The following is a 13,229-nucleotide window of genomic DNA, read 5'->3' on the forward strand; positions in this document are numbered from 1 at the left end:
AAGATTTGGTTTATGGGGCTTGTTCCTCTTGTGTTATTTTCATGTTATATTTTTAATTTTTATGACATTTGGACTTTCCTTCTTTCCATCCTATTTTGTTGTTGTTAGAAGTTATTATCCACTTCTGTCCTCTCCTTATTTGGAACTCTCCTTATTTTCAACTTCTTCTGAATCCTGAAATTCAAAAACACCCATTTCCTTGGGACTAAATATCAAATCCTGATATGCTGACCAGAAATAGTTAGTGTGGATTCAAAGAGTGAGAAGTTGTTAATTTCCTTCTACTACTTCTTTTATTGTTGTCTTGTGATTTTGCCACTTAGATGAATGGTGCTTTTATCTATTCTCATATATAATTCAATGACCATGCCTTTTCTAGTTTATTCATGGAAACTGTTTATGTGAAAATCAGTTTTGTTATGTAAGTTTGCTATTATTTTTAATATTGTCACCTGCTTCCTGTGGTGATTTTATTTCTCTTTAGAAACTTCATAGTGTGGCTAACCTGCTATTTCTGCATTTGAATTTTGGCCCTTTCTAGGTGTATCAATGTTTGCACTTGTTTAATCATGGTTTGAATTACTTCTGTATTCATGCCAAGTCATTAGGGTATATCAAAGAGTAGCAGATAAGCAAAGAAAGACCCGGAAATCTGTGATCCAGATTGAACTGAGGACCCACCCAGTAGCCAGGTGGACATCCACATCTCAACAGCAGGGTTCTAAGTTCTCTGCTTGAGTATGTCTGTTACTCAAGTATTATGATGTCCTGGCTGAAGAACAGGGGGCTCTCCAGAAGTCTGGGAGATCTAGACACACTGGAGCGCCACAGATCTCTCTTGACTATAGCGGCCCCTTTGCCATTGACTCTCCATAAGGAAGAAAAGGTCTTGCTTCAGTAGAAATTGTGGTCTGAAATATACTTTCCATATTTTGAACACCTTCTGATGCTGCTGGGTTCACTGGACAGGCGGGTTAGAGAAGAGACATCAGAACACTGCACAGCATAATTCTTTCATCTTTTAATAGGAAAAGTTAGTTCATTTATATTAATTGTGTTGTTTTAATTTTCTTTCATTACATAAACAATAATTTAACTTTTTGGCCTAGTGTGCAAAGTAGAAGTAGTTAAATTATGTCAGTAGTTCTATTTGAACTAAATGAGTATATATTTAACCCAACATTTTATAAAATTCTTAAATTACTGGGATTTGTTTTCAGGGAGTGTGTGTAAATACTATGGAGGTGGTTTTGGAATCAGATCCCCAGCGCTTGCATTTGATGTCCACCTCTCAGGAGCTGTGTAACTTTTTTTGTTTCCTCTTCCATAAAATGATGACATAAACTTCACAGGACTGTTGTTTGGATGCAAAGCAATAATATGAGTAAGAATCTCGAAAAGTGCTAGGTCAGTGTTCAGTAGATATAAGTACTAAATATTGTGTGGCTACTGTCATTCTTATTAATCATGATCACAGTCATTTTTTATCCTTAATGATGTAGTTGGTTTCCATGATTATCTCCATTTTTTATGTAGACCAGTTTGCTACATGGAATTTTTTGATAAATAGAATTGAGTAGGGACATATTTTAGATTTATAAACACTTTCGGTCACAAATATAGCTTAGTACAAATTTTTGACACTTTTGGTCCTAAATAGAGCCCAAAGTTCTCATGGAAACACAACAAAACAACCTATGATACATTGTCTTACTTATAATGGTAGAAGTTGTCAGGAGAGTGGATGATAGTGTTGATAGAAAATGAATAAGGCATTATGATGGCTATCTTTATTGGTGACAGGAAAAGCAATACTTATGTTATTGAGTGAAGTTTCTTGTACTCTATTGTGGGAATTCCCTAGCAATGTTTGGATTTCATTTTCATAAACTCTAATCTTTCTACCTTGGCTCATGAGATTTCTGTGGAAAAATAGCTTCAAATCTAATTATCTATTTCAATTATTGTTTTTATGATATGTTTTTCAATATTCTGTGTTATCACTGTATAGGCTCAGTTATGGTATGACATTTCTGTGCTTGATTTATTCTTCTTTAATGTATTAGTCACTTTCCTGTCACTGAAACAAAATATCTGACAGCCACAACTTATTTTTTATTATTAAGTTTATTGTTACATTTTAGGTGAATCATTGGGAATTTGCACCTTTACATGATATTTCTTGTTTCTTATTTTTTCTCCATTCCCATGCCCTCCCTTTACCCCTGCCTATTTACAAAGACTTTGTTTCCATTTTTTCCTTTTCTCTTATTTTTTCTCTACCCTTTTTACCTTTCCCCTATCCCTCCCATTTTCCCAATACCTTTAGACCTTTACTTCCTATTACAAAATATCAATTATACATTTTGATCCTTTTTGTGTGTGTGTGTGTGTGTGGTACCAGGGATCGAACTCAGGTCCTTGCACTTGTGAGGCAGGCCACCAAACCACTGAGCTAAATCCCTGGCCCCTATCCTTATTTACACTTTTAGTTTCTTACACAAGACAAACTAGCCAGTATTTACACACATGTGTCCCATTTATTTCACATAAGAGTATAGCCTCAATACACATTTAGCTCTAAATATCTCTAGTTTCTTATTCTTTATGGCTGAGTAGTACTCCATTTCATATTTAAACACACACACAGACACACACACACACACACACACACACACACACACACACATCTTCTTTTATCCAGTCTCCAGCTGATGGGCAATGGGCCATTTCAAAGTTTTAGCTATAACAAACTGTGCTGCTATGAACATGGGTGAGCATATATCTCTGTGGTATGCTTCTTTTAATTCCTCTGGGAAGACACCTAGCACAGGAATAGCTGTGTCAAATGGGACCTCTAATCCTAGTTGTCTGAAGTATCTCAGTATTGATTTCCATAGTGGTTGCACCAGTCTGCACTCCCACCAACAATGAAGAAGGATTCCTTTCTCCCCACATCCCCGCCAACATTTGTTATTGGTTGATTTCCTGATAGCAGCCATTCTTTGTGAGTTGAGGTGGAATCTCAGTGTTGTTTTCATCTGCATCTCTCGAATGACCAGTGATGTGGAACACTTTTTCACATGTTTATTTACTGCTTTTACTTCTTCTGACAGACACAGTTTAAGGAAGAGAGGCATTTGAGGCCCAGTTCCCATAACTTCAGTCTGAGGTCAGCTGGCCACAGGACAAAAGCAGCATGGTGGGAGGGCTTGGTGGAAGGAAGCTGCTCCAGCATCCAGCCCAGGGAGCAGAGGGGAGAGGGAAGAGCAGGGGATCAGAATGCACCTTCCAGGATAAAATGCAGAAAACAGTGCACCACCTGCAGCCAGGCCCCACCTCCTGACAGCATGTGAACTACTGAGTCCACCAATGGATAAGTCCAGTGATGAACAGAGTACCCCATGGTCCAGTCACCTTCCACACACATGAGAATTTTAGGTGATATTTTAGATCTAAACTAGTATGACATTGGCTGAAATGAGTCTTTAAACATTTTCCTCAGGAAAACTATATATTTTAAAAACCTCAAATATGAGAACACTTATGACTTTCCATAGTAATAGCAACATAAATGCATAAAATTATATTGTAAATTGATTTTTATCCCTAGAAGGCAGTATTCTATCTTTTCCTTAAATTGAAAGAGTTCTAAAATGTCTGTGTGTGGGATCTACCCCTCCTCTCAATTCACTTTCTAGTGTACCGATAATGTTACATGAAACTCAAGAAATGTTTACATCTGTAGACTCAGATATTTATATAATAAAAGGCATTTTAAATTGCTATATATTAGTAGGATTTCTTTTTCTCTCTCTCGCTCTCCTATTTTTTTGATATTGTGTTATTCTTATCTCTCTCCTGGAACACTTAGCAATTCTTAAGTTGATTACCCTTTCCTGCCTTTTGTATGAACCGTCTCTCTTATTTTCATCTGAGAGTGGAATATTCCCTATGAATCCAACAATTTTTCTGAGAGTTTTCACTTCTTTGTTGACTTGACTGAAACCAGGCTGCTCCCTGGAACCAGGTTCTCCCTTGGGTCCGATGATATAGTAGATTGTTTGCTGTCTTACATCTGACATACGTTAAACAATTAAGACTTTTCCACTACAAAAAAGTCTAAAACAAAACCAAGGCTAAAAAACACTTCTTGTTTTCTGAAATCTCTGTCATCCAGCCACACACTGTCTCTACTTGTTACTATCCCCTGTTGACCCCTACTGTCCTTTATTGTTGGAAGAGATTAATTTTAGTTTCAGACTTTCTAACCACTTCCATATGAAGCTTTTAAATTTTATTTTGCTACTTTAGTGATTTTCTTCCCATCTTTAGCTTTTAAGTTTGACTATGATGTATTTAGAAATGGTTCTTTGCATTTATCCTGCTTTGAGTCTATATTTTAATGCTTATATTAATTTTCCCAGAATATGTAATATTTTTGGGCATTTTTTCAAATATTCTCTCTTCTTCCCTTCTTCCTCTATGATTTCTAAAGCATGCATATCCATTAGCCCATCAAAAATCCCTGTGTTAGCTGTAAGTCACTAAAGCAAAATACCTAAGGTAATTAAATTATAAAAAGATAAAGCTTATCTGACATTACAGTATTGAAGTTTCCAGTCCATGCATGACAGGCTCCACTGCTTTAGGCCTATGAGAGTCTGCATGTCATAGTGGGAGTGTATTATTCTAGTTTCCCATCACTGGGACGAAACACTCAACACTTGCAACTTAAAGGAGAAGAGGTTTAGATTGGCTCACAGCTTTGAAGAATTCAGCCCATGTTTGGCTGGCTCCAAGGCAGGAGTGTCATAGCAGGAGGATATGGTAGAGCAAAGCTGTTCCATTCAAGGTGGCCAGGAAGTAGAGCAGGGAAACAATGTCAAAGAGGAACAGGAGAGAGACCACATATACTACCCAAGGTCACACCTCCATGACCTATGCAGACACCCCAGAGGCATGCTTTACTAATCTGCTAGGTGTTTCCTAGTCCAATAAAGTGGACATTTCAGGATTCATCATCACTCCACCCCTTGTTAACTTCACACCCAAATACATCTCCTCAAACTGTACTTAATCGCTAAAGGTAATGGCAAGCTCATAATTCCACTTACTATAATACAAATACCCCATGTGCAACTTGAAATGCAATAATCCCTTCCTCAAAGTCTCAGCAGTCCCAGCATTTTTCAAAAGTCCAGGACTCTTCTGAGAATCAAGGCAAATACTTAGCTGTCACAATTTTTAGAAGTTATTATTATAGCATGCATCTAGATGTTCCCCCAAAGCCTCATGCTCATAGGTGGAGCTTTTCAGAGGTAGTTGGATGTAAGGTGTGTGCTACTGGGATTAAGGGTTGTGTGATAACTAAGTTAGTTTAGCATACTTTAGAAACTCCATCCTCAGGTTAAATGACACTAATCAATGGTTTATAAAAGGACAGAAAGAAGACAGGTTTGATGCTCACTGCCTCCTGACTGCTTTGTCATAGACTGTTTCTCCTCTGCCAGTCCCCTCTGCCATGCAGCCCTGCTTTGGAGCCATCTGACTGTGGACTGAAACCTCTACAAACTTTAAACTAAAACAAACCCTTTCTCCTTTAGCTTGGGGTTTTGGGTATTTTGTCTGAGCAATGAGAGAAGTAACTAAAACAGTTACCTAATCCTAAAATACAAGGAACAGGGCATTCCCATTACAAAAGGGTGGAATTGGGATAGAAAAGAATTGGACCAAAACAAACCCAAAACTCAGAAAGAAGTTAAATCCTGAGCTCCATATTTGGCCTTCAGGGCACATGGCTGTGAGATGTGATTTCCAGAGGACTCAGGTTGTCCCACTCCTATGGTCTTATTTGTTGCAGCCCACATAGCCTCTGTTTGGGGACAGCTACATTCACAGGCAGCAGCTTTCCTCAGCAGACATTCCATGTTTTGGCATCTCCAACTTCCCGAGGTCTCTACTGAGTCTTTAACTTCATCCCCATAGCCTCATGCATGTTCCCCCTTAACTGCCATCCCAGGCCTTCCTTTAATATTGGAACAGAAGACTTCCTGACTCTCATTCTGCATTCTGCATCCCAGTGAAACAAGCATCATGTGGATGATGCCGAAGTCGGCTATCAGTGAGAGGTGACAGGTCCCTGGGCCAATGCAGCAGCAGTCTGTGAGGTCTGAATGGGTTAGCACCATGAAATAAACCCCAGGGAATCAATTCCTTAGGTGAGCCTTCTTGAGAAGGGCTTTGGGGGCTCTTCTCCCAAGTGAAAGTTTCATACTTTTGCACCTTTGAGCCTGCAAAGGGTGCGGTCTGGCTGCTTTCTGAGCTGCACTTAAGGCATCTTTCTTCTTGTTACTTTGCAAGTACTTGGCTTCTTTCTGACAGTGTTAACCTCTTTAACCGCTGTCAAGGCCAAGCCTCCTCAGGGACACCTGGAGAGGAGTTTGCACATTAGTCCATATAGTCTTTGGTACCATGAGTGAACTCATTAATTCCCCAATAAAGAAAAGATGCAGAGCCATTTATCAGCAAAGGGGTTGCAGAGCTAAAGCAGAGCCCTAAAGCTCAAGGGCTGCTTGTTTTTATTTTTTCAGTGGGACAACAAAAACAGTTGAAACAGCCACACAGAGCTCTTTAGCTCACAGCAGTTATGCGAGTTGTTACAGCTTATAGGGACCTGGTGAGACTAAACACTGGGGTGAGCTTGCAGGGCCATGTGGCACAGGTGTGGTTGAGTGTTATAAGTCATTCTTGTGTTCTGTCCTGCATATGCTCCTGATAGTCAAGCTGTATCCTTAAGTTCCTCAAGTGTAGTTAAGTTTAGTGAGCTTTGAGTCTAATCAGAAGTCGAACCACACAGTAGCACAGCTCCTTCTTCACCCCAACTTTACCATGGTTCCTTCTGAGCCAAAATTTAAGCTTTTCAAATGACATAACTATCTTATATCGTTATTTCTCAAATAGACACTAGTTTTCACTAAGTGGCCTTGTAACTTCTCAGAAATTATTTTAGTATGAGAAGCATAAGCCTACTAGCCTTTTAAGTTGCTATTGCCTGTATTTTGAATGTGTTTTTCTTATTATTTATGTGGATAGTTGGTGTGATCTTATCACTGTGGCCATCTCAAAGAAGCCTTTCCTGATTCCTTAATATATAATGGCTTCTTCTTTGCCAAGTAGTCTCTGCTATATGTTCAATTTATTTATCCCATTTAACTCATAAACATCAACAATAATTTTCTTATATTTATTTTCTTGAAATTGTCCAGTCTCTCATTAGAATGAAGCATCATATGGTTTAAACCAAGTCTGTATTATTTATTCTTGTTTCTGAAGTGTCCATTATAGTATCTGGCATGTAATAGATGCCCAATAAGTAAATATTTATTGTATGAATGAATAAATTTCTTAAGTCAGTAGTCTGGGAGTTTCTCAAAAATTATGTTCTAGTTTACTGATTTGATGCACATTTTCATTCTCCTAGAGAAATTGGTGTTTCATTGAATTGTTTAAATAAAATTTTAGAAGTTCAGACAAGTGCTATTATAGGTGCTGTCATTTCAGTTTGGATGCTTTTCATGGATCCTACTTCTCTCAATGTCTACTTCTATCTACTTCAATCTACTTCTCTATCTTTATGTCCCGAAGAGGACGTTGTGTACTTTTGGTAAACGTTCTTTCAAGTAATTGTTCTAAACCGAGGGTGGTCTCTCCCTAACACTTGCAGCATTCGCCTATGGGTCCTGCTGGTATATAGTGAGGACAAACCATGGACACCACTCAACATCCTACAATGCACAGGGCTGCTCCCCTCTAAGAAAGAATTATCTGGTCTAAAAGTGCCAGTAGTGTCAAGGTTTTGAGATTTGGTTCTAGGTAATACAAGGGAGGAAGTATGAAAAATGACACTATAGAAATGCAGCCAGCCAGCTATCTAGGAAAGTGAGAAATTCAACATGGACAACCAATTGCCAAGGAAAAAGAAATACAATAAGGAAAGAAAGAATGAGGGAGGTAAGACATGAGGGAGGGAAATTACACTTACAGACTAAAGAAAACTTAAGAGATAAATCAATATCCGATGCATAGAATTTATTTGGAACTCAACATGAGTAACAAATTACGGAAAAACATTTAAGAGATAAGTAGAGAAACTGGAGCTTGAGTTATTTGACGACATTGAAGTTTGTTTTCCATTATTTAAGTACAGTAATAGTTTGCAGCTAGGTTTTACCAGAGATCTCATATTTTAAAGACACATACTGAAATATGTATGAATAAAATTATATAACATTTTAAATTTCTTCAAAATAATCTGTCCACAAAGAAAAGGTGGGTATTGGCTATAGACGAAATAAGAATATTCATGTGTAATGGTCCAATAGGATTTATTAACATTAGCCATCTTTTTTGTTTCTGAGTAATGATGTTACTATAACATTAGCGTCTTAAAACAGCACACATTTATTATCTCACATCTTCTGAAAGTCATGAAAGCAGGTACAGTTTGGATGGATTTCCTGCTTCTCACGTTGCTGCAATCAGACTGTCGGTAAAAATTATACTCTCTTCTGACCCGAAACAAGGTCACTTCCAAGCTCGCTGAGGGTGTTTCTTATGATTAGGATGGAGGGCTTCCGTTTCCGGTGGGTTGGTACCTAAACATCATCTTTAGTTCCTAGTTGTCATGCACAGCTGTGTTCCTCTCACGTCAGGTTCCCCAAGATGGTTCCTTGTTTTCAAGAGACAGAGAGATTGGAGATGGATGGACGGGGACAAAGCCAGAGCTGGAGATGCAGGTGGAGATGCAGATGGGGTTGGAGGTAGAGACGGAGAAGGGGATGGGGCTGGGGAAGTGATTGGGGGATGGGGTTGAAGGTGGAGATGAACACAGAGATAGAAACACAGACAGACACTGACAGAACTAACGAGTGAAAGGAGGATCCTGAGGCCCAATCAATTCTACTAGCCAGAAAAATGCTGTGAAAACTCATCAAGGGTAAATCTATTCATGGACAAGCACAAGCAATTCAAAGGGCAGAATGAAGAACCCAGAAGGAGCCAAGAGCCGCACAGGAAGTCTTCCTTGGCCTTGAAACGTAGTTAAGTTACTCTTGCCAATTGTCCGGCTTATTTCAGATTGACTGGAACAGCGGTGGCTTTGTTTATTTTAATCTATAGAATGAGAATCTCTACAGCATTTACCCTTTTTTTTTTTTAATCATTAGTTCAGAGGAATGAGTAGCTTGTCTGTTTCGTCTCATGGAGCCACAAACAGAAGATCTGTACCTGAGAAATGCCATTCACACTGTGACCTGATTTAGAGTATGAGATACTGGAGCTTGAGTGATGTGGTAATGAAAGGAGACATTAGGAGGCCGTGGGGAAGGTGCATGTGCTTTGCAGGGGGCAGGAACAGGGTCACTGAGGCCCTGCGGGCAGGCTGTAACACATCCCGATGTTCATCCTATGACAGAAATTGTAACTTACTTCTCATCATCGGCATGTGGCAAAGGTGAGGGTAGTATTTGGTGACATGTGCATGATTACCTGATTATATCATGTATGATCATAGCTAGGAAAGGCTAACGGTGGCCTTTGCTCAAGAGAGCCAAAATCTGAAGTCCTTAGTCTGGGAACCACAATGAAAATAATTCTGCCAACAGCCTGGGTGAGTATAGAAATAGATCATTCCCTGGCTAAGCTTCAGATGAGGGTACAATCCTGGCTGGTGCCTTGGTTGCAGCTTTGTGAGACAGAGCAGAAGGGCTTTCCCAGGTGAGCCTGGACCACCAGCCCATAGACACTATGAGATAATAAATGTGTGTTGTGTTAAGGCACTAAGTTTCATTACACATGTGTTCCCTGTCCCTTCTTGTTGTATTTTGGTAAGCTTTACTTATTTTCTTTGACCTTTCTTCATCAGGAAGAGATCTCTCCAGGCCCATGCTATGTTCTCAGAGAGCACAGGCACCCTCAACCTGTTCTCTGCTCCTATCCACGCTGGATGCTCTATCTATTGTCCAACTCCTGACGTTAAGCTGGCTTTCACCCTCTGTTTGGGGTGTTCATGTGCCATGAATCTGCAAGTGTTAGGTGGAAGATTTCCCTGTTCGGTGTCTGGTTCTGTGGCAGAGCCAGAAATCCACACAAAGTTGGCCATGGACCACAGAGCACATGCAAGACTTCACCCCAGCACCTGCTTCCAGCCATGTCTCCCATTCATGTTTCTTGCAGTGCTTTTCCTTTTGTGACTGATTTATTCCAGGGCATAAACTCTCTACTCATGTACTTCCTCAACTGCTTACCCTGATAGCCAGGACTGTCAGTTTCTAGATGGAAGGCGGGGAATGTTGAATCGAGGGAGGAGAGAGCAAATTCTTGAGAACTGTTGAAGGGGTTCTGTCTCCTAGAGGGGTGCACACCACGGCACATCAGGTTCAGCAAAGTTTTGTTACCTTCTTTGGGGCTGTGTATTTAGCTCTGATTCAGAGGGTGGAGTGTATGTTACATAACCCAAGACCATGCACTTCATTCCATTCTCTTGTGTGATTCATTCAGTGGAAAATCTCTCTTCACTGTGGCCTATGATGTTTTCCCATTTTTTTATTTAAGGTATTGTCAACACTTTGTGTTTTTGTTTAAGTGCATAAAAGCTATGGAATGTAGTATCTGTGGTAGTTGCAACTCGTAAATCTTCACCTTTATTTGCTCTCAATAAAAGACTGAACGGGGACAGTGACTTTTTTTTTCTTTTCTTTTTTTTTTTTTGCGGTACCAGAGATTGAACTCAGGACCTTTACGATGCAAGGCAGGTGGCGGCACCACTGAGCTAAATCTCTGGCCTGACAGTGACCTTTCTGACACATTCTGTACATAATTCCTATTTGTGTCTGTTACTTTCTTCTATCTCTACTTATTGTGGAATATGCGAGGGACATTATATTTAGGAATACTGAATATCTTGGATATGCTAAATATGGCACAAGGCATTTTTACAGACAGTTTTGTTTTTAGTCTTGACAAAAACCATGGTTGTAGGTATTTTACCATTTAAATAAGGAAACTGTCTTAGAAAACTTAAAGTGTGTCTCTTTTTTCGTGTATATGTGTGTGTTTGTGTGTGTGTGTGTGTGTGTGTGTTGAAAATCTACTTTAACTCAAACTTTTTTGGTTTCAGCTGCCACCATCTGGAAAGTTAATGTCACAGCGCTGTGGCCTATCCAGAATTATTTCACCTGCTCCCACACTGACCAGGTATGGGCACCATTCTTTCCTTGATGGAGTGGGGCGTAAGAGACTCCAGAATCTTTGAACTGTGATTTTTATAAACAGAATGCCTTTGGAGGGGCTGTAGAATGACATCTCAGAATAGCACCGCTCGGAAGCATTCTCTGCAAACCTCTGGGTCACTGTGGCACCTCTTACACTGAAGCACAGGAGGCTGTTGGCCACGCTACCTGTCTTGGAGCGGATACAGTATGGTAGATTCAGGTCTCCGAGCATAGCTCCGTTTAAGCGGGTGGATTTGTCTTTCCTCACTCCCACATCTGGAAGGGTTCTGCCTCCTACCTCTATAACATGTGGGTACCTCCTCCCATCAACCTCCCACCTCTTTAAGCACAGTTGCTTCACCTTCTGAGCCTCCGATCAGGAGCCCTAATGGATGCTTTCTCTCTTGTACAACAACTCCCCTTACACACACATACACACACACACATACACACACACACAATTTTTAAAATTCTGCTGTTCTTCTGTCAGGTTTCCTTGGTCTACTTTTCTCATCTGAAACTACTAAAATTTTCTCCACCTTTTCTGGATACAGAAATTATATACTTTAAAAAGTATATAATTTAAACTATATATTAGCCATTTGTTTTCTGAGAAAAAATTTTTTTCTTATAATACTGAAGTTTCTGTTCATGAAGTTTCCTGCAATCTCTGTCTCCTCAGAGTGAAGACAGCACATTTATCAACTCTCTTTTGTGGTCGTTGGGCTTTTGATTGAATGAAGATTTCAGTCAGCTTTCCTTCTGTCTTGGCCCATGCAAGTCCTATCTCCAGAATATATGGCGGAGGTCACATTCTTTGTTCTCTTGCAAAGTCTTAGTTTCTTGTGGGTAAAGCTGCCATGTAGATCTCCAAGACTCACAAATGTATTATCATAAGGTGATCCCAGTCACACAAGCCACCCTATGTCCGGGTCAGTCCTTCTTTGGCCCAGCATAAGGTCAAAACTACAAATTTCAAGGCCAGACTCCTCCCAATGACCCATAGATGTAGCCGTGAATCAGCAGAGGGCGGTTGACTACTCCACCCACTGTGAACAGATTCCATGGCCTCTGCCACAACTGCTCAGCTCTCTTGCAATAGCACGAACACATGATGAGCCACACACACACAAAGAAATGGGCTTCGGTGTGTTAGAGCAAGCTGAGAGGAACCAGCCTGAAAAATCTCAGAGTGGACTAAGCAATCAAGGTGACGTAAATTGCCTTAACATTGATTGATTTGCAAACATAAGTGAATGTTAAATAGAGCTATTTCTTGTAAACGCCTGTATTAAAAAAGAAAAGAAAAAAAAGAGTTAAGCTCAACCAAATGAAAGCAATGAACAGACTTAAAGTTACATAACAAGCAACTTTATAGAGAAGTAGACAAAATAATGCAACTTTACTACTGCAAGCAGATTATTTTCTTTGTATTCTTTCCACATTGACTCTGTAAAAGCCTGTGCCTTATACTTCTCCAGTGGAGTTCCCAAATTACTCACAGCTGGAGCTACCCAATCCATGAATCATTGTTTGCTCATATAAACTCTTTCAAATTTTATTTTGCCTCAGTTTACCTTTTAACTGCTATGTTCTAATAAAACCTTTTTTTCTTTTCTTTGTAAAAGAGAAATAGGCCACAGGCTACATTTGGTCCATATCCTATGGTTTGCTAAACATCCCTGTAATGATGGACGGCCGGAACATAGATGCATTTGGGAAATTAGTCTAAAAGAATTAAAGAAAGTAACCAAGGTCAAAGATTGGTACGTTGGTTATTAAACACCTAGGCTCAAAGCACTCATTCTGTCTTGATCAAATAGCATTGTTTTATTTTGTTTTTATACAAAAGTTCATGCTCTGTCTCCTCCTTATTGCTCCTCTTCTTTCTCCCCTCCTCTTTTTTTCCTCTTCCTTTTCCTTCTTGAATTTCTTGAAATTTATGGTCTATTGCAC

General features: G+C 39.6%; 1 long non-coding RNA gene across 1 annotated transcript; it reads left to right on the plus strand.

Annotated features, from left to right (window-relative positions):
- The first annotated feature begins 797 nt into the window (after positions 1-797).
- LOC104865466 lies at positions 798-13,023 on the plus strand. Its single transcript, XR_781163.1, has 3 exons — positions 798-1,033; positions 11,180-11,256; positions 12,902-13,023. It is a non-coding gene; the product is annotated as an uncharacterized LOC104865466 (long non-coding RNA).
- The last annotated feature ends 206 nt before the right edge of the window (positions 13,024-13,229 follow it).

Source organism: Fukomys damarensis, unplaced genomic scaffold, assembly GCF_012274545.1.
Source record: "Fukomys damarensis isolate Sample0158 unplaced genomic scaffold, DMR_v1.0_HiC HiC_scaffold_15, whole genome shotgun sequence".
Lineage (NCBI taxonomy): Eukaryota > Metazoa > Chordata > Mammalia > Rodentia > Bathyergidae > Fukomys > Fukomys damarensis.